The sequence below is a fragment of the Lactuca serriola genome, chromosome 1 (assembly GCF_051521515.1).
Source record: "Lactuca serriola cultivar US96UC23 chromosome 1, Lser_US96UC23_V15, whole genome shotgun sequence".
NCBI classification, from domain to species: Eukaryota; Viridiplantae; Streptophyta; class Magnoliopsida; order Asterales; family Asteraceae; genus Lactuca; species Lactuca serriola.
Window position 1 is genome coordinate 239,087,831 of NC_136408.1, and position 25,302 is coordinate 239,113,132.

At 35.8% G+C, this 25,302-nt stretch overlaps 1 pseudogene; it reads right to left on the reverse strand.

The window, feature by feature from the left end:
* Nucleotides 1-20,628: 20,628 nt before the first annotated feature.
* Nucleotides 20,629-20,746, reverse strand: LOC145080004 (5S ribosomal RNA; annotated as a pseudogene).
* Between the last annotated feature and the right edge of the window lie 4,556 nt (nucleotides 20,747-25,302).

Consider the following 25,302-nt stretch of genomic DNA (forward strand, 5'->3'; position numbering starts at 1 on the left):
TAAACTCCAATGTCATGTCATACAACCCTTAGGTGCAACCCTTTGGTACCTGTAGCACTTGAATCAACGTGTTTCCATGACCTAGGGTGTCTTAACTTGATTAATTAGTTATTAATTTACTAATTAGATTACATATATGTTTATTATATGATAACTAGGACCATTGTGTGTGTTAAAGTCCTCACTTGACACCTGACACCTTGTCCGACACTTTTGAACAAACCACTCACTGCAGGTGAGTTCATACCCATTAATTAACCTTTTAAATGTTTATAAATGCTTTATGGGGGGGATACAAGTTGAATCATGTTTTGTTATTATATCAATCACATATGATTAATAACTAGCATGCAAATGGATTTACTATACGTTAACTGTTTTACCAAACAGATTTCTTCGAACGACATTCTTAAACGTTTTTACATGTTTAAAACTCTTTATCAAACTGTCTTACATACTGTAAGCTTCCTTTAAAACTCTGTTACAAATGTGTTTCAAACAAAGGTTTTCCTTATACTTAAACTGTCTTATCAAACAAAACACTTTCAATCGTTTTATAAACTGGCATCAAGTCATCGTTTCTTAGTATTAAACTTTCAAAGGTTTTAAAAAACTTCTTTTATGCTTTTATATTGTCAAATGCATGCCTAGATATGTATAGTTATATAAATAATGTTTAAAGGACTTAGGACAGTTAGCTCGCTTTATTTCCTTTTCGTCGTTGGGATGTGGCCTTAGGGCATCGACTGCTCGTCCGAATGTCGTCTAAATATTAGTTATATATCATGTATACATATATATATACATAAAATTTCCTCCAGTCAGTTTAGTATGTTTTGGCAGCAAAGGCGTACTTTCGGTTATATACGTAGATTACTAGTAACTATAATAGGTATAGTCATGAGATATTACTTACCATTCCAGGTACAAGGAATCACACAAGATTCAGTTCATTCATGAGTCTAAAGTAATACATTACATATGAATAGATACGCTTACATATTACAATAATACGTTTACACAGATACACTTACATGAATACACTTACATATTACAAGAATATGTTTACATAGATATGCTTACATGAATACACTTACATATTACAAGAATATGTTTACATAGATACGCTTACATGAATCCTCTTACATGGATACTTTTACCTAGATAGTATATGATGAGATACTATTACATATTATACATGTAGATTAGATCTGTCTATCCTAGTACAAAAGGATACTTTACGGATGTCTACGGTTGATACCATTATATATATATACTTTAAGGGACTAACTATTCCTAAACCCAGTTGTTAGCAACAGAGGTAAATATACATCTACAAATGTCTACGGTTAATACCATTCGGTAATTTCTATGCCGTGTTTATCCTAGTACCAAAGGATAATACTTAAGTTATTAGCTCATTTCCTTTACTTTGTGATATATTCACATAAACGATGAGGTAGACTAATACTTATATAATTATATTATTACCTCTATTTTGTGACATTTTTACATAATCGATGAGGTAGCCTATACTTTTATAATAATAGTTAAACAGGGAAAAACCGTCACATTTACAGTGATGCGTACTTTCAAAACAATCTAGTCTTGGTAGAAGACTACTTTCAAAACAATTAGGTCTTGGTAGAGGACTACTCTTTATACTAATAGAAATCATAGAGATTTGCTAGGGCGTTCAAACGTTTTCAACTACTTTCAAACAGTTCATACTTATACAAACTTTTTCCAAATGTTTACAAGTCTTTACTTTCCGGTTTTACAAATCAAAGACACATTAATACTTATGAATTCACCAGCTTTATTGCTGATACTCGCTTTGAAAATACTTGTATACTCAGGTCACAAATAGACAGGTACCAAGACCAAGTTTTGTGAAGTTAGAGAAATCATGACTCCTATTTTATTTTGATTAATCATTATGTTGTCTTATACTATGAAAGAACACACTTGTAATTAAAATTATACTATTAATGCAATGGATGATGTTGTAGCTTTTTTACTACTTTGAATTGTTGTGATACATTACATGATGTCCTCCGACCCAGAACGTTTTCGCCATTCTCGGTTTAGGGGTGTGACAGTAGAAGCTCTTCACTTCCTTATCAGAGGTTGAGAATCTTTAGGTTCTTCTTTGTGCAAAGGTTATGCGGTATACTGAGCTTCTGATGTTGTGTGAACCTCGATAGCTGGTTTAGTAACCACAAATCTTTTCCTTTTAATTTTAATGCTTGTAGCATATTTGGATGTTTTCTTCCTTGCAATCTACTTGTTTCATTTCCTTTAGGTGCAGTGATTGGGTTAGTGGTTTTAGGAGGGGGTGAAGGCAGGGTAAAATGATATAGCGGTATATCGTTTGTAGTCTCCATACATGTAACGTCCCCAGAATAATAAAATAATTTTTTTTGTTTTTAGATTAATAAATTGTTAGTACATGTCATTTCCACGAAAGAAAAGTGATCAAGAATTATCAAAACATTATCAATTCAGAGTAAACCATGGAATGTGGAAACATATGGTGTGTGCTCTGCAATCATCCCGAGCTCTTCCTTTTGAAAACCGAAGTACCTGAAACATAAATTGAAAACCATAAGCACAAAGCTTAGTGAGTTACCCAAATTATCACCTACCATACATAAGAAAACATAGAATGGGCACCACCCGTCATCGGACCCTGTTCGACATCATGCCCCGCTCGGCATCATGCCCCACTCGGTATACATATCTGTCAATCATCAGGCCCTGCCTAGTATAAACATATAAACGAATAAACATATAAAAATACAAACTAATAACATATAAACACACAACACATACCATAATAAAAGAGAAATATAAAGTAGAGACTAGTCTTCGGGCCCCGCCTGGCATCGGGTCGTACCTCGTAATCTTAAAAACATATACATATAATTAGCATACAATATACTCATCAGGCCCCATCTAGTATTGAGCCCCGCTCGGTAAACATAAAATACATAACACAAGAAAGAGTCACGTAGATAACAAACATACTAAGCATAACAAACCATGAGTCAACATTGGTGCCTTCGACCTGCTAAATATAGTGACGAGGATCACCTCGCACTACCGAATCACACAGATGTTCCTTGGTTGTTGGCTGACAGATCCCCGAACTGTTAATCATCAAAACAATACCCAATTAATAATTGGGTTCCAAAGCATAACCACAATTTTATAGTTGGGTTAGAAAGACTCTTTTAACCCTAGCCTTGCATGTTCAAAGACCAAGGCCCAAACTCACACTCTGGGGGCCTAAAAGCCAAATAATCAACCAAGCCCTAATTATGGCCCAATTTTCCAAATTGGGCCCAAAACCCTTACATGGTTCTTATCCTAAACCCCATCCAATTTTCTACACTTGTTCTCAGATGGCCCAACAAGAACCCAAAAACTTAAACCCAAAAGAAAGGCCCAACTCGAAGCCAAACGTGATTAGGGTTTTCACATAAAATGACGATTAGGGTTAACTAAGAACACTTAACCTATTAAGGATATAATCCATTAAGCCTAAAATGCATTAAGTTAATTGTAGGGGCATTATTTAGAATTTAATTGACGAATTTAACGCTAGTTTTACGTGCATTTCATGCACCCATTTTGTAGTTTTACTCCATAAAAGTGCATTGGATTTAGGTTTAAACTCTTGCATATTGCATATTTTTCGGGATTTTTCATGATGCAATTCCATTCACACACTTTTATGATATTTCAAGGACTTTTTAAGGTAGGATCTTAGTTGAGGTAATGAATAAGAGATTTGGATGAAATTTCGGGACTTATGGAGCATCGAGGAGGAAGATATCAAAGAAATGAAGATTTTGGATTTTTAGAGGTTTACATGTCCATGTAAATATTTACACGGGTCGTGTAAATGAATTCTCTCAAGCGTTGTACTCTGAAAGCCTGGCCAATTTTCGCAGTGTACTTTTTGCATTTACACCGCCGTGTAAATGTTTACACGGCTGTGTAAACGTGGTCACGGGTTTAAAATAGTTTTTCTTCTTTCTAAAAAGGAGCAACCGATTCCAAAAAATGGGAGGTCGATTTTGTGAGTTGTAGAGGCGATTTTGGGGAGCATTTTGAAGGAAATTTTTTCTTGAAAACACTCGGGAAGATTTGATTTCATTTTGTAAGAACTTTAATTTCATTTTCTAGATTTGTGATCTTGTTCTAGTTATGAGTGGCTATGTCACACCCCGGGCATCGGCAGAAACATCGGACTGTGTAACGTTATTTCTCGTATCATAGTTATCAACTTCCTAAAAACACATGCATTTTAAAATACGTCAACATAAAGTTGGTGAGTTCACAGGTTTTGACTCCATATAAAATAATACATTTTCCAAGTTTCAAAAGTATAGTTTTGAAAGTATCATTTTGACTCTCCAACATTTAGAATATATATTATGTATAATGGTTTACTTACACAATAAGTATATACCTTTAAGTCTCATATACTATGAATATAAGTGTTTGTAATTCCAAACAAACGAAAGTTGCTACGTATAAATCTTATTTCAGTTCTATACGAGTAAAACCAAATCGTATAAATCTATTTCAATTCTATATGAGTATGTGTGCTAGGTATAATTATCTACTTAATATACAAGTAGTACCTAGGGTATAATTAGGGGGAAACTTATACTTCACATTAATACTTGTATACCACAAAGTATAATGTTTCTAACAAGTTGCTACCATGAGTTTGTAACCGTTGCTTTACAACAAAACCTCTGACAAAACACACTCATGATTTACCATGAGAAACAATACACTCACGATTTACAATGAGAAACAATACACGCATGATTTACCATGAGAAACAATACCACGCGCTTCATCGACGCTGGAACAAAAATAAAAGGAACGGTTCATCACTCGCTTGTCTTGGGTTGCAATTAACAACTACGAGTGGGGTCGTCAACTCGTATCTTATTCATACACCACTTCCTCGCTCGCACGGGTTTAACGGTTACAGGTCAGAGGACTTCCACTAAGATCCCCAATCTTAGTTGATGAATGAGGTAGCTCATGTAGACTTTGACGGCTTCGTATAGCTCTAACAACAAAAGCATTTTTAGGTCTAAAACCCTAAATCACTAGACTATGCTTTTAAGCATTACTCTTAACTTCATAACATTTAGGTAGTATAACAGCTATATCTTGAAGTATAACCAGGTTTTATCTTGACCTAAAACCAATAATAACAACACATAACGTTCCTACTTTTATCTTGACATAAAACTATCAATAACAATACTAAGTTTTATCTTAACATAAAACTAACAATAACAACATATAACATATCCAGTTTTATCTTAACATAAAACCAATAATAGCAACATACTTTATAACTTAACATATAGAACTTCCGAATATAACTTCGGGACTATATCACACACAAAATATATATAGAATCCTAATTATAACTCAAGATCTACATTAGTAAATTAACATACCGATAAGTTGATAATAGTTGTATATATAAAAAATATTATATTTAGAACAACTGTACCCCGACTATTATAACTATATACTATCATATAGACATAATAATAACACATATATAATATCTAGAATGTGTTTTCCCTCGAAATATTAGAAAGTGGGGTTGTGAAACTCACCTTAGTAGCGTGATTATAGAATCTAAACAGTTAGAGGTTGGTCGTTCTCAGGCTCGAGAAGGGAAAACAGCCTTCGAAAACGAGAGAGAATGAACGAAGAAGGTTTAAGGATTGAATGAGCTTTGATCGCTATTTATAGGGTGTACTGGGGCCATTCACCTCGTGAACATGATAGGTTCACGTCGTGAACGTCCATGAGTCATCCCATAGCCTTAACGTGTGTTTTCTAGCTCCGATTAGTGTCTGTTGACTCCTCACGTCGTGAATTTTTTATGCTCACGTCGTGAGTTCAGTCAAATTAGGGTTTTTAATAGCTGCATCTTCGAAAAGCCATAACTTTTGAATACAAACTCCGTTTTCGCCATTCTTTATATGCACGCGTAGGTATTTCTGAGTACTACGACTTTCTTTTAGACTTAAATAGCTAATTCTAAGTATATTTTAAATCCCTCTTGTTATAAGGCATTATAGCTTTATAATTTATCATAACTTCTTCACGCGAAGTTAGATTTTGATGCTCTCTATATTTTTGTAATCGTATGAACGTATACTTTGAGTTGTATCATAAATTATGTATGAAAGTTCATACTTTATCATGAATTACATTGAAAGTTTGTCACTTTAGTAGTTTAACAAAATCACATTACATGATTGGCATAATCACATGTGATTGTTATTGACGTATTTTGACTGGTGTTACATTCTACCCCCGTTAGAATAATTCCGTCCCAAAATTTATTATGTGGATGAAGTTTTGTTAAATAGTTGGGGAAAACATTATGGATATTGCTTAGCACTTGATGTAACTTAAGTTGATATGCAACATAACCAATTCTTTCTGGAATTTCAATAGGTTCTATATATCGCGGGCTTAGTTTGCCTCGTTTCCCGAATCAAATCATGTCTTTCCAAGGAGAGACCTTCAACATTACTCCATATCAAACTTAGAATTCTAAAGGCTTACGTATTATGTTAGCATAGCTCTTTTAACGATGATGTGCAATCGTTACTCGATCCTTAATTTGCACGATCTTTTCAGTTGTCTCGTGGATTATTTCTGGTCTAGTACGTAAGGTATTGCATGTACCTTCTCTAGCCATCTGCGTATATCCAACATCTGCCCAACATATTGGGGAACAACATTTTCGTCCATAAAGAGCCTCAAACGGTGCAGCCTTGATGCTGGTGTGATGACTATTGTTGTAGGAGAACTCAATTAATGTTAATGAGTATCCCATGCATTTACAAAGTCAATAACACATGCTCGGAGAATATCTTCTAAAGTCTGAATGGTACTCTGACTCTGACCGTCAGTATGTGGATGGTAAGTTGTGCTCATATCTAGATGTGTTCCTAAGGATTTTTGTAGAGATTGCCAAAATCATGAAGTGAATCTACTATCTTAGTCAGAAAAAATAGAATTTGGAACTCCATGCAATCTGACAATTTCCTTAAGATAAACTCTAGTCAGCTTCTCCATCTTGTCGTTCTCCTTAATTGGTAAGAAATGGTTGCTTCTAACGAAGCTTGGCTTGCTTCCTTAACTTCTTTGCAGTTGTTTCTATCTCCGAATCAATTGGCAGTGGTGTACCTATACGGAAAGATCTAGGCATAAACAATTAGTAACACCGTATCCTCGGAAACGACACAAATTTGTTAGGTGTGTCAAACCAAACAAATAAAGTGGTACAAATGACTACTACTCTGCACTAAAAAATGTAATACAAGGTAAGTAGGGTCGATCCACAGAGACACAGGACAAGTGCTTATAACCATTTTGTGCATGGTACTATGGTCACCAATAGTAAAAAGGGGTGGTTTAGAATGCAATGATTAAAACAAATAATTAAAAACACAAGTAATCAAGTAAATAAGTGAATTAAATTCAGAATTTGAAAGGATTCCAACTCTATGTATGACAACTTAGCAATGCTCCGGGACTTCTTCATCATCTAACCCTCCTGTTATCAAAATTTGGGAGGATATACCCCTTTCAAGTGTATCCACATCCACAACAGACAACCTATCACTCTCATCTCAACCAACCTCATCCAAAAGTACCACTCCACCCTCTTCACCTACTTATAACATTCCAAATACTACACTTACAGAAACTTCGACTACTACTCATAACATGGGATACAATCATGGAGGGAATCCATCACCCGAACAAATCCTTCGCTAATGGGCGAGGCAAGAGGTTACTTAACAACCTCTTTGCATCACATATCCGGCACCACAAATCCCTTAATTAAAGTCCATACTCATCCATCTACTCCCAAATTTAGAGGTGATGAAAATGAATATCCTCACAAGTTCTTCACTGAGTTCCATGATGTATGTGTGGGCATGAAACCACACAATGTCATGGAGGATCAAATCAAGCTTAGGGCATTCCCCTTCGTAGTGCAAGATGCAGCAAAAGACTGGCTCTATGACCTCCTACCGGGGACGATAACTACTTTGGTAGATCTTGTGAGGTTGTTTTTGGATAAATACTTTCCCGAGCTGAAAGCTTCATCCCTACGTAGGGAAATCATTCGAATTAAGCAACATAAGAGAGAAGCTTTTCACACATATTGGGAAAGGTTCAAAAAACTTTGTGCCCATTGTCTGAAGCATGGAATTACCGAGTACCAACTCCTCCAATAGTTCATTGAAGGCATGACTCCAATGGAAAGAAGGCTTCTTAACCCCAAGCATGGAATTCCACCCCAAAACTTTCAGCCATGGCAGCCACAACACCCTCCTCAACAAGCGGGTTCATTAAGTATATACTTAGAGGACATAGTGAAGAATTTGGCAACTAGTACACAAGCTTTCCAGCAAGAAAAAAAAACAAGCATAAAGAACTTAGAGCAACAAGTTTCACAGCTTGCTACTTCCGTAACTGTCACACCCCAAAACTGAGAACGGCGGAAACGTTCTGGGGCGGAGGACGTCATGTAATGTATCACAACAATGTAAAGTAGTAAACAAGCAACAACATCATCCATTGCATTAATAGTATAATTTTAATTACAAGTGTGTTCTTTTATAGAATAAGACAACATTAAAATGAATAGGCAGAAAATAAGACGAGTTTGAACTGCTCTGTCTTCACAAAACCTGGTCGTTGTACCTGTCTATTTGTGACCAGAGAATACAAGTTATTTTGAAAGCGCGTAACAGCCAAAAAGCTAGTGAATTCATAAGTATTAATGTGTCTTTGGTTTCTAAAACTTGTAAGGAAAGTCTTGACATTGTTTTGAAAGAAAGTTCATATAAGTATGTAAATGTTTGTAAGTAATGGAAAGCGTTTGAATAACCCTAGAAATCCCTATGATCCCTATAAAAGATGTCTTCTACCAAGACCCTACTGTTTTGAAAGTAAGCATCTTCGTAATTGTGATGGTTTTTCCCTGTTTAACTATTAGTAGAAAACTATAGTATACCTCATCGTTTATGTGTATGAGTCACAATATAAGGGTAATAAGGAAAATAGTTATCTATAACAAATATATCCTACATCGTCGATCATGTGAATGTGTCACAAAGTAAAGGAAGAAATAATATAATGACCTAAGTATTATCCTTTTGTACTAGGATAACTAACAATGTTAACTTAAGACATCCGTAGATGTACATTTACCTCTGTTGCTAACAGCTAGGTGTAGGAATAGTTAGTCCCTAAAGTATACCTATAATGGTATCAACCATATATATCCATAGATGTGCATTTACCTCTGTAACTAACAACAGTGATACGAGTGGTTAGCCCCACAGAGTATCCTTTGGTACTAGGATATAAAATCCAATCTATCTCGTCGATTATGTGATTGTATCACAGGGTAAAGATAAGAAGGAGAATTATATAACAGTATCTACACATATATTATTTAATAATAACTCATCATATGTTGCCTATGAAAAAGTATCCATGTAAGAGTATATGAGCGTATACCTTTGCTACCCAAAGGTACTAAACTGACTGATTAGAACTATTATGTCTGTATATGTACACATGAAATATAAGTGATATTTAAACGACCTTCGGACGGATACCCGATACCCTACCAGACCACATCCCAACGGGAAAAAGGAAATAAAGCGGGGTAGCCTTCCTAAGTCCTTTAAACATTATTTATATAACTATACATATAGAGGCATGCTTTAAAAAAGGTATCTATGTAAAAGTATCTGGCAAGTGTATCCAAGTAAGTGTATCCCTACCAACAACATGTATTCGTATGGACTCATGAATGAACTGACTCTTGTGTGATTCCTCGTACTAGAAATGGCAAGTGGTATTTCCTAACTATACCTATTATAGTTACTAGTAATGAACATGTATAATCCAAGTAATACCTTTGCTACCCAAAGGTATTGAACTGACTGACGGAACTTTTATGTCTCTATATGTATACATGATATATAACTGATAGTTAAACGACCTTCGGACGGATACCCGATACCCTACCAGACCACATCCCAAAGGGGAAAAGGAAATAAAGCGTGTTAACATTCCTAAATCATTTAATCATTATTTATATAACTATACATATACAAGCATGAATTTAACAATTTAAAGTATAAAAGAAGTTTTGAAAAACATTTAAGGGTTTTGAACAATAAATAAATAATGACTTGATGTCATTTTATAAAGCATTTGAAAAGTATAAACTTTGATAACAAAGTATAACAGAGTTTTATAAAAACCTTTTTAATGTTTAACAACTAAGAAAGATGACTCGATGTCAGTTTGTAAAACGTTTTGGAAAGCCATTTACAGAAATTTGTTTGGTAAAACAACTTAAAGTATAGTAAATCCTTTAGTATGCTGGTTATTAATCACATAATTGATATAATAACTAGCATGATTCAACTTGTATTCCCCCCATTAAAGCATTTATAAACATTTAAAAGATTGATTTAGGGGTATGAACTCACCTACAGTGAGCGGATCGGAAGGAAGTGTCGGACAAGTGCTTGGTGTCAAGTGAAAACTTAGACACACACAATAATCCTAATTACATATGAAGACATATGTATATAAACAATTAGTGATTTTAAGACTAATTAAACATGTATAAACATCCTATTGTGAGGAAAACACTTTGGTCAAGTGCTAGGAGGCTATCGGGTTGCAACAAAGGAGTGCAATGCCTCATATAGGAGTTTATGGTCCAATGACCATGTTTGTTGGAGTTTACGGCCCAGGGGAGTTTACTCATGGCCGTCAACTCTCAATAGGTCTCCAAAAGGGTCTTATAACTCTAACGGCTTAAGTGGTTAAATGCTCCAAATCTTAAAATTAGTGTTTGGGTGGGTTTAAGGTCCTAAAATGACCTTCTTTGGTGTTCACGGCCCTGGGACCGCTCCCCCATGAGTTTACGGCTGTAAACTCATGGTAAGGAGTACCATTTCGTGAATTGTGGTCCTTAGGTTAATGGTATAAGGTTCTATGTCACTAACCAAGGCTTACTAATGTGTTAGGGTGTCATTTGCATCCTATAAAGGGGTTTACGACCATAAGACAAAATCCCTTGGTGTTTGTGGCCGTAATCTAATATGGACCAAGGTATTTTGTGCTTTCAAGTCCCATACACATTAAGCTATGAGTCTATACTAGTTTCACAAGGAAAGGAAGGGACTAGGGCACACTTTTGGCCATCAAAGAAGGGTTTACGGTCCTAGGTGTTCTTTGGCCGTAAACTCTTTCATCTTGATTATTCCTTGTGATTTCTTGATGTATCGACATATAACAAGCCCTATTATACTCTAAGATAGAAGCACTTACGATTTGGGACGAAAGACTGAAGATCCTTGAGAGAGAATCGGGTTTTTCTCTAGTTGAAAATGGAACAAATGAAACAAATATGGTTAAGGGCCATATTTATACCACTTGGGGTTTTTGGTCCAAAAATATCATTTGAGCCCAAAACTCCAAACTCTTTGAGTTTTGAAACTTTTAAGATGCACATAATTCTCTAGGGCATCCTCGTTCCCGATATCTCCTAAAGTGTTAATCATAATATGCTCAAATTTTTCCAAAAGCTTGAAAATTAGCAGTTGTTGATCTGACTTCAATTGAAGCGAAGGGTTGTAAAAAATAGAAAATTTCGGGTCGTCACATCTGTTGGGTTTTGAGCATTCTAACACTCCTAAGTGTACATGCAACCCTAAATACCTTGGATCTATGTTTTCTCTATTATACATGCAAATAAGAACTTCCAAGGTATTATCTTAATCTAGCATACAAAACAATAACTATATAGCAAGATAGAATACATACCTCTTTGATGTAGAATGTCTTCATGAAGCTTGAGTGCCTAGTGCCCCAAGTGTGACACCTCAAATGGAATCACAATCATCAAAACACTTGGAATGACTTGAGAGAATTCTACACTCATCAAAATCGGCTAGCCCTTTCACTTCACACACTAGTCGCCAATTTTGGTCAAGAATAAGATGCTTATATAGTTAGGGTTACACCATGTAAACCCTAATTGACATGGCCTTTCATTTCCATGATCCATGGGTACAAATACACCATGGAGCATCCATGGACCATCCTATGGGTTTTAGCCTAACTTGATTATCCATGGAGCATTAGCCCACTATACAAGTATGGATGATTTACACAATCAACGCATATATTTAATTAGTCTTCTTTTGATCACTTAATTAATCCTAGATTAATTCTTGATCAATACTAATTAAATAATCTTATTATTCTTATTATTAATATACTAGAACTTATAATATATTAATAACCATAAGTGTCTTATTTCTCTCATTATAGTCTATCCAAGTGCATGATGGTATGCAACCCAAATGGACCATGTCGGGTCGGGTCAAGTCTTACCAATTATAGTTATGGACTTAGACATTAATCCAATAGTCTCCCACTTGGATAAGTCTAAAACTATTATTGCGAATGAATTCAAGAACCGACCGGCAATCGTAGCTCTCAAAAGCTTCTGTCGAACTCTGACCTTGTAGATGAACTCTGACCTTTGTCGGTGACTTGTCCATTAGATAAGGGATCATATATTCCTCCATTCTAGATATCATATGGACTGAGACATGGATTATAATCATTCTCTCTGTCCATTTGTTGTTTCCCGATTTCCGATTTATGACGACTGACTAATTGAACAAATCAAATCAGTCCTGGCCTGGCCGAGCACTTCCATTTGTCATCATCAAATCATCGAGGGGCCCACAGATATCGCTTTTATCCCGAAGGTAAAAGGAACGGATAAACTTCGACTCATATGGCTTGTTCTAATACTTGTTGAGTCATACACAAAGGCACGTTTTATAGCACCGAGTTACCAAATGCATTTTCGTGCTATCAATGTACTATCAACTCATAGTAACAACTCATATCTCTAGGTTTGAATAATATAAGATATTATCGTCTCATGATCACTCGTGATAAAATCCATGAAGTGATTCCAATGAGCGCGGGTTGAATCCAATACTCCGAACTTATGAGCACTCATGATTGTTGTAGCCTTGTCCAACACCTTAGACCTCTACAACCCATCATGACAGACTTAATTCATATCTACTTCCAAAATATGACCGACTGTGGATAGTTTGAATAACTTAGTCATTCCGGAAGAATAACCTAGTTTATTCGGGAAGTCAAAACATGCAAAGTGAAACACAATAATAATAGAATCCAATATGGTATCAAAACCTATCACCATATGATTACACATTATTCATTGTATACTGTTTCAGCTATCAACTTTATTCTTGAATTTAAAACAATAGTTGTCCCATGCTCCAAGCATGTACACTATGTTTTTCTCAAACACTAGTAATGCCATACACCAAGTATGCATACTATGTTTGTCTATGATCTTTACTTTGTGAACTAGATCAATTGAACATAACTTCACTGATTCTCTTTTCACACTCCCAAATCCATACCGCAAATGCAAGAATTCCAAATTCATGCCATTTACTGAAATCGGTTAGATTCTAAACTTATATGCATTGATCCTCTTGTAATGATTATGCACAAAGTCATAAAGTCTTGACAACAAACATTACAGAGCATTCCAAAGGAGATCAACTTCTTGGAAACATCCTTCTTGCATTAAGTTTCCTTAATCTTACACAAATTTGAAAATCCTAACTTTGAAACATTTCCAGATTCCATTTTGACCATCACTTCTAAGCAAGAGTTGCCTCTTTACAGACTATGTCAATATGGTCCTTCCAAAATTATCACTATACTTCCAACTGTCCTTGAGCAAGCAATCTTTGGTAAACCTTAGATTGTCCTCGACAATTGTTTAATCCTTTTAGTCATATCCAGTTCTAAACCTTTTCCCTTCTTAATGCCCCAGGCATTTGGAAAATTTTAGAACGGATGATTATAGCACATGTAATCGATCCTATATCCGAAGCATATGGGACACGATTCATGATGTCTCACATAAAGACTAAACTAGTCTTTTGCTATAATATGTCCATTTCAATTTGCCAAGTTCTCATAATTCAGATTATGAAAAGGGATGCCGTAATCATAATCGAATTTTAGAACGCAAATAATGGACCCATATTCAGAATTTCCTTATGTTGAACCATTCCAACATGAAATTCATATATATATCCTTGACTAAATGATTAAAACCTCACGATCTAAGCTTATAGATTTGAGATGAAGTATAATTTCCTCTCCCTTAATTATAGCAAAACAACTCTTTCCCAATTGAAACTTTTGTTTTCTATAATTAACATTGCTAACTTGCAATACTTATCATAATTATCATGCTCCCACTAACATGATGATTATTAGCATATCACTTATGCTCCCACTAGCTTAGACATGTACTCAGAAATCAGCTGGACTTCTAGAAATCAATACTTTATTGACTTTCTTACCAAAGTTCAAATTTCTGATGCTAGATTGTTTTGATAAAGCTGTATCAAAATCATACACCTTCTCTTAGATAGCACACTTGTGAGTCTAAACAATTATGAAGAGGTATGCCGTAATCAGAATGGTTAGACCTTTTTGCCACTTCTCACAAGTCCATATCAGTGTGCCGGTTAACCACACGCGCTCCACTAACGACTTTGAGAATGCAAATATCACAATTGCTATCTAGCTAAAATCTACTTAGTGAAAGTGTTTCCTCACCATCATTTTCATGAATCGGAGAGAAACCTTATGACACTTAGATTTACTGGTGTATGTGTTCTTAACCATGTGAATTGTCAAAATCATAGTCACAAGACAAGGATAATGACAAATCCAAACTCATATGGACTGAACTCAATCTTAATTTCTTGCCACCTGGCAGCTCAAGGGCCTACCATTGCTTCCAAGTTGTTGTGCAACAAATTGAGAACTCTAAGAACTCATATGCAAAGCCAACTTTACTGGAATGGGCACATAATATGTCAACATGATAGGTTATAAACCTCAAGTCATGTGCTAGAGAAGAACTTCAGGTTTTATTCTTGATTAGTTCTTGAGACTTTCAAGACCTTTAAGACTCCCACTGTCCTCTTGACATATAAGACTCCCTTGTCAAATATCCAAGATATAGTGTGGATTCTAATCAAGACAAACACTTCACACAATTGGCCTAAGTTGGTCTTTGTTTTATCCAAAACATCACAACTTACCAATTTCAAATGTACAAGAGTAAAAAACCTTTACTCTTACATTTGACAAGTGTTTTAAACCTTCTTTAAGACATGTCACTCAAGTTACAATCTTGGAGTATGACTCTAAGACTTGTATTGGAACGAAGTATGACTCATCTTCTTGATTTAACCATTTCAACAATTCAATATCCCTCTTCTTAGTCATAAGAATGCACTAAGATTTCCTTAGAGAACTAATTGTGCTATGGTTTCTTAATCATTAAGATGATCACAAAACGGATACTAAAGTACTCTCCCATCTTTTCAGATTTGAGAAACTTTTATCCTTCTGCCTAATTTGATTCTTCTTATTCGCTCTGTCATACATTGGAACCTTTTTCCAATGTCTCAGAGTTACACTTAAGCTTGTAAGTATAATCATATTTACTGTGCTTTAGAAAACTATGACGAATAGTTTTATCAATCTTTTTGTGGTGGACTTGACCAGTGCACAAGAATGTGTACTCGATCCCTTAGTCCTTTACTTGACTCACACATCCATGTGAACAAGTAATTAGTCTTAATTTTCCAAAACTTGAAAGTTCTCATTCATCATGCTATACAACTTGCATGATTCCAAGTTCCGGTCCAATTGAAACTTGGGTGATGAGAATCTTTCCTTATTTGGTAAATCTAGACATTACCACAAATGAAAGAGTCAATTTCATATTTCCACTCTTGCTCTTAATGGAATCATATAAGCAACAATTTTTCCTCAAATGCCATTGTAAGGATATTTTAAAATAAATAAAATCAAAAATATTCTTTTATTTTAAAACTTTGCGGAAAAAAAACTTATCCTTACAATCCATATGAAAACTTGTTGTTATCTATTCCTAAGCAATATCTCATAACTCCTGAGAAGTAGCTCAAGAATCCGATCTTTAAACTATGCGATAGAAATCCATCTACGCCATCAGATTCAACATATTCTTTCTTTAAGTTTCTTCACTTTTCTTTCATTCTTAAAACATCACCATGTGACCCAGTCACATCATGTACCAAGAATCTCATAATAGAAACTTAACAGAGTAAGATAGTGGACTTTACCTGAAGTAGAGTCAAAGTTATTGACTTTAACATCCTTAGGTAAATTTTGGCAACTTCGCAACCAATGCCCCTTTCTTTGGCAATACAAACATATGGACCCTTTGATAATGGTACACAGGACTATCACAGACTTAGCTTTTCTCTTTACCATTTGGTCAACCGAGTTGACTATGGCCGATCCCTTTCCATTGGGAAGAGAATGCTTTTCTGGATTTCCTGTGTCACTATTGTCAATGTCCATCAAGTTTTAAGAAAGTTGATCTTAGATAAGATCATTAAGGGTCTTGTCATAGTCTATTTCATAGGTGTCCCAAAGGAACTCACTATGTGACTTAGAAAGTGATTGAACCACCAACTTTCTCAAGACTTTGACACCCAACTCTCCCGGCTTGTCAATATGTGACTACATCTCCAAGATGTGACCACACCTAGACCTTGCCTTGCCAATAGGGCTTGAGTGACCTTAAACTTTTCAAGAACTTGTGGGTTGGTTAGAATAATTGAAGGATGTGAAAGAAGTATGATTTCCAAGGAACATCATCTTCATTTAGGAAAGCTTGTTTCAAGAGATTTGGGAAGATCATAAATGTCTAAACCAGACATTATTTTGGGAGATATTCAAGATACTTGATTATAAAGTCCTTAATATGACACCCAATATGAAATATTAAGGCTAGGACCCAACAAACTATTTTATAACTTAGAAGAGGTATGTCGTAATCCAAGCTATAAAATATTTGAAGGTAGGTGAATGACGATTCACCAATTTCCACCAAGATCAACGAAATGTATAATTAGGTTTTAATTGGTTTTGAAACTCCTAGATCTTTGAGATTCATTGAACTTTTCAAAGGCATGTTTCAATCTCGAGTGTGCCCTTCAGGTTTTTTGACTGGGATGCCGAGGATCACAAAACAAGGTGTGAAGTAACCATGAAAATCACTTGGTACCCTTAATAAATTACCCCTCAATCGATGTGCCGGTTAACCACACACGCTCCATCGATACTATGATAAATATTAAGTCACCCTTTACCTACCTTGTTAAGTCCAAGTTAGTGTGCCGGTTAACCACACACGCTCCACTAACGACTTAGACAAAGTGTAAAGTGTAATTTCATGGATTAGCACCTTATTCACATTTTTCCTAAGTAACTAAGATTCGGTATTATTAAGAGTTTAGTTACTTAGTATTTTTCATTAATACTTTTAATGAAGGGAGAATTCTAGTCCTGTCAAACCCGTTCGGCTAACGACCCTCCACCAGTCAAGCAAGCGGTGGGTGAGAGTGGACACCCATTAAGTTGCCATTTTATAGGCAACAACCTTATACCCACCTTATAGACCGGCTTCGTGAATGAGGCGTACTAGCGGTAAGACTGACTTTACTCTTATACATATATATATTATTAACTTATAATATTATAAAGTATAAGGGTTGAATTTTAACTTTTAAAATTCTAAGGGCTAACTTGGAATTAAAGTATTCATACTTGAAAACTTTTCAAATTCCAAAACTTGAGGGCAAGTTTTGAAACTATTCAAAACTAATTAATTCCATAACTTATGTGTTTAAAGTAGTTTTAATCCAAAAACTCTTCAAGTTCCATAACTTGAGGACAAGTTATGGAAGACTTTAAACTAATAAAAGAACTAACTTTTTCTTTATTTTATAACTTATGGATTTAATTATGGTTACATATTTTTCTCTAATGAAGTGACTCTTGAACTTCCACAACTTGAGGACAAGTTATGGAGCCATAAAAAGTTATTCAATGACACAAGACTCTTCATTTTGTAACCATTGCCAACTATTATGAGTTTTATGAGTCTTTAATGTGACTCTTCATGTAACTTGAGGACAAGTTACACAAACACATTTTATACTCAACTCTTGGATTAAAATGGATTGAAAACAACTATTTCACTCAACATTTCTATTAATCTAAGCAACTCATAAGAACAAGATAATTCAAATCAAACTTTTTCATGTAATTAGTCTAAACCTTAAACTAATACAAAACATGAATCTATTGACAATTATCTTTGAAAATGGATTAGCATGAACATTACCACATCAAAAACAAGTTTATAAGATCAAAAACAACTTAGGGTAATGTTCCTAGTCCATTTCTAGCCAAAAACTCGAAAATATGATGTCTGGGGGTCCAACTCGTCGAGTGCATGAACCAACTCGGCGAGTTGGATCGAATTCATCACTTTTTAGGCATGGACTCGCCGAGTCTCCTGATGGACTCGCCGAGTCTGATGGCCAGACAGCACCAGATTCGTTTTTTCAGCTTCTATTGCAGGTATAACAAGAAAACAAGCCTAGGCTCTGATACCACTGTTGGGTTTTGAGCATTCTAACACTCCTAAGTGTACATGCAACCCTAAATACCTTGGATCTATGTTTTCTCGATTATACATGCAAATAAGAACTTCCAAGGTATTATCTTAATCTAGCATACAAAACAATAACTATAGCAAGATAGAATACATACCTCTTTGATGTAGAAAGTCTTCATGAAGCTTGAGTGCCTAGTGCCCCAAGTGTGACACCTCAAATGGAATCACAATCATCAAAACACTTGGAATGACTTGAGAGAATTCTACACTCATCAAAATCGGCTAGCCCTTTCACTTCTCACACTAGTCGCCAATTTTGGTCAAGAATAAGATGCTTATATAGTTAGGGTTACACCATGTAAACCCTAATTGACATGGCCTTTCATTTCCATGATCCATGGGTACAAATACACCATGGAGCATCCATGGACCATCCTATGGGTTTTAGCCCAACTTGATTATCCATGGAGCATTAGCCCACTATACAAGTATGGATGATTTACACAATCAACCCATGTATTTAATTAGTCTTCTTTTGATCACTTAATTAATCCTAGATTAATTCTTGATCAATACTAATTAAATAATCTTATTATTCTTATTATTAATATACTAGAACTTATAATATATTAATAACCATAAGTGTCTTATTTCTCTCACTATAGTCTATCCAAGTGCATGATGGTATGCAACCCAAATGGACCATGCCGGGTCGGGTCAAGTCTTACCAATTATAGTTATGGACTTAGACATTAATCCAACAACATCATCCACCGTTAGAGGGAATTTCGTCCCGAAATTAGAAATTAGGTAAAGGAGTAGGCATGAATAATCAAGCAAGGAGGTGGGGAAACTTCCTAATCGATTAGTCCTCGCGCTCATAAGTGAATTTGGGTCCTCGGTTGGTATCCCAATGAACCTTCACTGATGGGAAGCGGCGTTGCTTCGTCCTCTTGACCACTCGGTTAAGGGTCACTACGGTTCTTCCATGAAAGCGAGGATCTCGTTGATTTCGATCTCGTCGAGTGGGCTTACAAGAGTCCTCACGGAAAGTTACGTTTTCAAGTTCGAGACGTGAAGGGTAAAATGTACTTTACTGAGTTTGCGGTGTAAGTAGGGTTTGTGAGTTAGGGGACCGATTCTGACAAGAATCTTGGAGGTTCTAACTAATCTGGATTTGGCTTACATCGCATTTTCGAAGCGTATTAAGCCTTCCCAGAGTGAGATTTCCAAAAGGATTTGGCCTATCACCTGAAATTCAAAGGTTTTCTCCCTCTTGTTTGTCTTCCTAGTCAAGGGCCACTCCCTTCTAAGTCAAAGTCATAAGAGGTTTCGTAATCCGCGAGGAGTTCTGAATGAACTCTCGATAGTGGGTCAGCGAGACCTAGAATTTGGCAAAATCTCGTCGGTGTCTTCGGTGTTGACAAATTCTCAACGGTTTTGATTATTGGAAGTGTCCTAAAAATTCCCACATCACTAATAGCGTGCTTCCAGAATTCGACTCTTCAATCTAAAAATCTCATTTCGAGAACTTCGCGTAAAGTTTCTTTGATCATAATGTTTCCAGGGTTTGTTGTAGATGCTCTTTATGATTTCCTTCTTACTACGAGAGTAGATAACTAAGTCATTTATAAGGACAATGACGAACTGATCCAAGTAAGAATGACATACCCTATTCATTAAGTTCATGAATACTACGGGCGTATTGGTCCTATCCGAGGGGTATCACTATAAACTTGCAGTTTCCGCATCGAGTTTGGAAGATTGTCCTCGGGACACCCTTCACTAACACTCGTGGTGATATTCGGACCTTAAGTTCATTTCTGGAAGGTACATCGTTGTTTGCGGTTGGTCAACTGATTCATCTATGCGAGGCATAGAGTGATGATTTCTAATGGAAGTCCTGTTGAGGTTTGCACCACGAGGACTTCCCAAATGTCACCCATACTAGTACTACTCTCTCCCATGCACGCTTAACTACGGAGTTCTGATGGGATCCGGTGCATTAGTGCTGGTATGATCGCACCCCCTGGATTTTGTCTTCTTGAAGAATAAGACCAGAGCTCCTAAAGGTGAGAAGCTTGGTCTTTTCATTCTGTTGCTGAGTAGTCATTAAACTGTGCGGACGTTTCTTGTATCATTTTGATTCAGGCCAAGAGAGGAGTTATTATACATGAAAACATAGCTCATACACGTTATGATATAATCAAGACGGGGTGGATAATAAAATGTGTGATTCTACTCTACTCCCACATCCCAACGAGGAAAAGAAACTACGTTAGAAATCTCACATTCTATTGTCTATCAGGTCTTTGTTATATATAACTCGGGAATGTATAAGCGAGGAAAGTCATGACAATAATCTTCTTACGAATTTTTTTTGAGGAACTAAGATTTCCTAATAAAGGCTACTATTCACCCTGGATGTACGTCTATCGTTAAATGAAAGAGTAAGATTATGTTCTCGAAGGTTTGACCTACATCCCTATGATGCATTCCTAGTACGGAATGGAAGCATGTTCACGAAGGTTTGACCTACATCCCTATGATGCAGTCCTAGTAAGGAGTATAAGTAAGTTCGTAGACTAGTCTGAAGACGTTTTTCGTTCCCGCTAAGGTACTATAGGTTGGTGGATAATATGATCCAACCACTGAAATAGACTTGGAAATGTCTCTGGAGTTTAATTACTATAGTCCAATGACTTGACTAAAGCATGTTTCAGATAGACTCCAATGAAAGTATGATGAGAGTATTTGAACAAAAACGTGACACGGAAGTTAGCCGACTGTCAACAACATTGATGTTTAAGATGTAATAAGTTTGGGAAAATTTGACCTTGTAGAAGGTCTTACATCATATCCGGAGTAGCAAAGTTTTGGCCGCATAAAGGCCTAACTAAAAGTACTTACAGTACAAGGAAGTTTCATAGAAAATGCCATATAGGACATAGACAGGAACATGGTTCTTTAACACAAGAAAGAAAGTAAAGTATCTCCTACAGGTGACGATCATCCTTCTGGTGAACTCTTAGCTCAGCCAGTTGACATTCCATATCAAGCAGGAGTCTTTCGTACACCCTCTGGCGTACTCGGAGTTCTATGACTTCGGCTTGTGATTCCAACAGTGCTTGAAGCAGGGTTTCATTGTCTCTTTCAGATCTCTCACGAGCATCTTCCAGACGAATGGTGCGAAAGGTATGCATTCTCGCATTGGCGACAACTTCTGTGATTTGATGTAGGGCTGTCCTGCCTTGAATCTCATTTCGGGCCACTCTGTGGACCAGGCTTGGCAAGATTCTATCTGCTGAGCCCCCATCGTTCAGGTCATAAAAGTTTCAGTCTCCATTAGATGGCATGGGCTGATCCTGTCCTTGGGTCCATGTTTCCAAGCATTCTACCCAAGGGGGCGTCGGGCCATGAAAAGCCAGACGAGGGTTAGGATTTGAAAAGGGAGCTTCCTGGGGTAGGTTCTAAACCTCGGGTTCGGAGTTACCATCATCCACGAGGTCTTCAGTGTGGTGATCATTAAAAGGGATAGGATGATCATTCTCTAGTTCTTCTCCAAACCATCTAGCAATGACTTCGTTCAGGAGGTACGGGTTGTCGTGGGGACGGCGTCCAACCATGTTATCTACGTGAGAATTGGGGTAAGGAAATAGTTATTAGACGAACTGTCTAGATAATTATTAGAAAATTTTCATTAGTTACATCGCTATTTGTAAAGTGTATACCAGTCATATGTAATCAACACAAGATAGGCCTTCGAATAAGTGACCTTAACTCCAAATTCACAAGGAATAGGGGTAAGCAAAAATTTCACAGATTCTAAGTCTATAATATGCTAGTTATATATAGCCTTAGTGTATCCAATTGGCAACTATCAACTTAGTAATGAAGATCCTTTTTAGTTCTCAAGTAAGTAATTATAATAACACCAAATACTCCTATAGTATTTTAGGTTTATGTTCTATTGTTCTCATTGTGGTATTGTTGGTAAGATTTTAGACTTATTGCAACCTCACAACTACACTTAGGCACATGCTAGTCAACCCTTGGATAATATAGTTGATCAGGCTATATCATCCCAGTTTTGACTATATGTCTCTAAGTCTACTTATGCTACCCAACAATCGTAATTCTTTTGTACTGTCCTAGAGACACTGATTTTAGTATGAATGCAGACACATATACTTAATTAAATATTTTATTATTTAAAGTATAAAATCTTAGTCAGAGTATTTTAATCCCAATGTATTTATAGTTAGTATATCTTTTATTGGTTGATATACTACATTCACTATAAACAATGCTCTGATACCAATCTGTTACACCCCAAAACCAAGAACGGTGGAAACGTTCTGGGGCAGAGGACGTCATGTAATGTATCACAACAATGTAAACTAGTAAACAAGCAAAAACATCATCCATTGCATTAATAGTATAAGTTTAATTACAAGTGTGTTGTTTCACAGAATAGGACAACATTAAAATAAATAGGCAGAAAATAAGACGAGTCTGGATTGCTCCGTCTTCACAAAACCTGGTCGTCGTACCTGTCTATTTGAGACCTGAGAATACAAGTTCTTTTGAAAGCGAGTATCAGCCAAACAGCTGGTGAATTCATAAGTATTAATGTGTCTTTGATTTGTAAAACTTGTAATGAAAATCTTGAAATTGTTTTGAAAGAAAGTTCGTATAAGTATGTAAATGTTTGTAAGTAATGGAAAGCGTTTGATAACCCTAGAAATCCCTATGATCCCTATAAAAGAAGTCTTCTACCAAGACCCTACTGTTTTCAAAGTAGTCTTCTACCAAGACCCTACTGTTTTGAAAGTAGTCTTCTACCAAGACCCTACTGTTTTGAAAGTAAGCATCTCCGTAATTGTGATGGTTTTTCCCTGTTTAACTATTAGTATAAAACTATAGTATACCTCATCGTTTACGTGTATGAGTCACAATATAAAGGTAATAAGGAAAATAGTTATGTATATCAAATATATCCTACCTCGTCGATCATGTGAATGTGTCACAAAGTAAAGGAAGAAATAATATAATGACCTAAGTATTATCCTTTTGTTCTAGGATAACTAACAATGTTAACTTAAGACATCCGTAGATGTACATTTACCTCTGTTGCTAACACCTAGGTGTAGGAATAGTTAGTCCCCTAAAGTATACCTGTAATGGTATCAACCGTAGACATCCGTAGATGTGCATTTACCTCTATAGCTAACAGCGGTGATAGGAGTGGTTAGTCCCACAAAGTATCCTTTGGTACTAGGATATAAAGTCCAATCTGTCTAGTCGATTATGTGATTGTATCACAAGGTAAAGATAAGAAGGAGAATTATAGAACAGTATCTACACGTATATTATTTAATAGTAACTCATCATATATTGCCTATGTAAAACCAGCCACGTAGGAGTATATGAACGTATACCTTTGCTACCCAAAGGTACTAAACTGATTGATTAGAACTATTATGTCTGCATATGTACACATGATATATAACTAATATTTAAACGACCTTCGGACGGATACCCGATACCCTACCAGACCACATCCCAATGAGGAAAAGGAAATAAAGCGGGTTAGCCTTCCTAAGTCCTTTAAACATTATTTATATAACTATACATATATGTGCATGCTTTTAACAAGGTATCTATGTAAAAGTATCCTGGCAAGTGTATCCAAGTAAGTGTATCCCAAGAAACAACATGTATTCGTATGGACTCATGAATGAACTGACTCTTGTTTGACTCCTCGTACTAGGAATGGCAAGTGGTATTTCCTAACTATACCTATTATAGTTACTAGTAATGAACATGTATAATCCAAGTATACCTTTGCTACCCAAAGGTATTGAACTGACTGATGGAACTTTTATGTGTCTATATGTATAGATGATATATAACTAATAGTTAAACGACCTTCGGACGGATACCCGATACCCTACCAGGCCACATCCCAACGGGGAAAAGGAAATAAAGACGGTTAACCTTCCTTAGTCCTTTAAACATTATTTATATAACTATATACATGCATGCATTTAACAATTTAAATTATAAAAGAAGTTTTGAAAAACATTTAAGGGTTTTGAACAATAAATAAATAATGACTTGATGTCATTTTATAAAAAATTTCAAAAGTATATCATTTGATAACAAAGTATAACATAGTTTTATAAAAACCTTTGTAAATTTTAACAACTAAGAAAGATGATTCAATGTCAGTTTGTAAAACGTTTTGGAAAGCCATTTATATAAATCTGTTTGGTAAAATAGCTTAAAGTATAGTAAATCCTTTAGTATGCTGGTTATTAATCAAATAATTGTGATAATAACTAGCAGGATTCAACCTGTATTCCCCCCCCCCCCCCCATTAAAGCATTTAAAAACATTTAAAAGATTGATTCAAGGGTATGAACTTACCTGCAGTGAGCGAATCGGAACGAAGTGTCGGACAAGTGCTTGGTTTCAAGTGAAGACTTAGACACACACAATGATCCTAATTACATATGAAGACAAATGTATATAAAAAATCAGTGATTTGAACACTAATTAAACATGTATAAACATCCTAT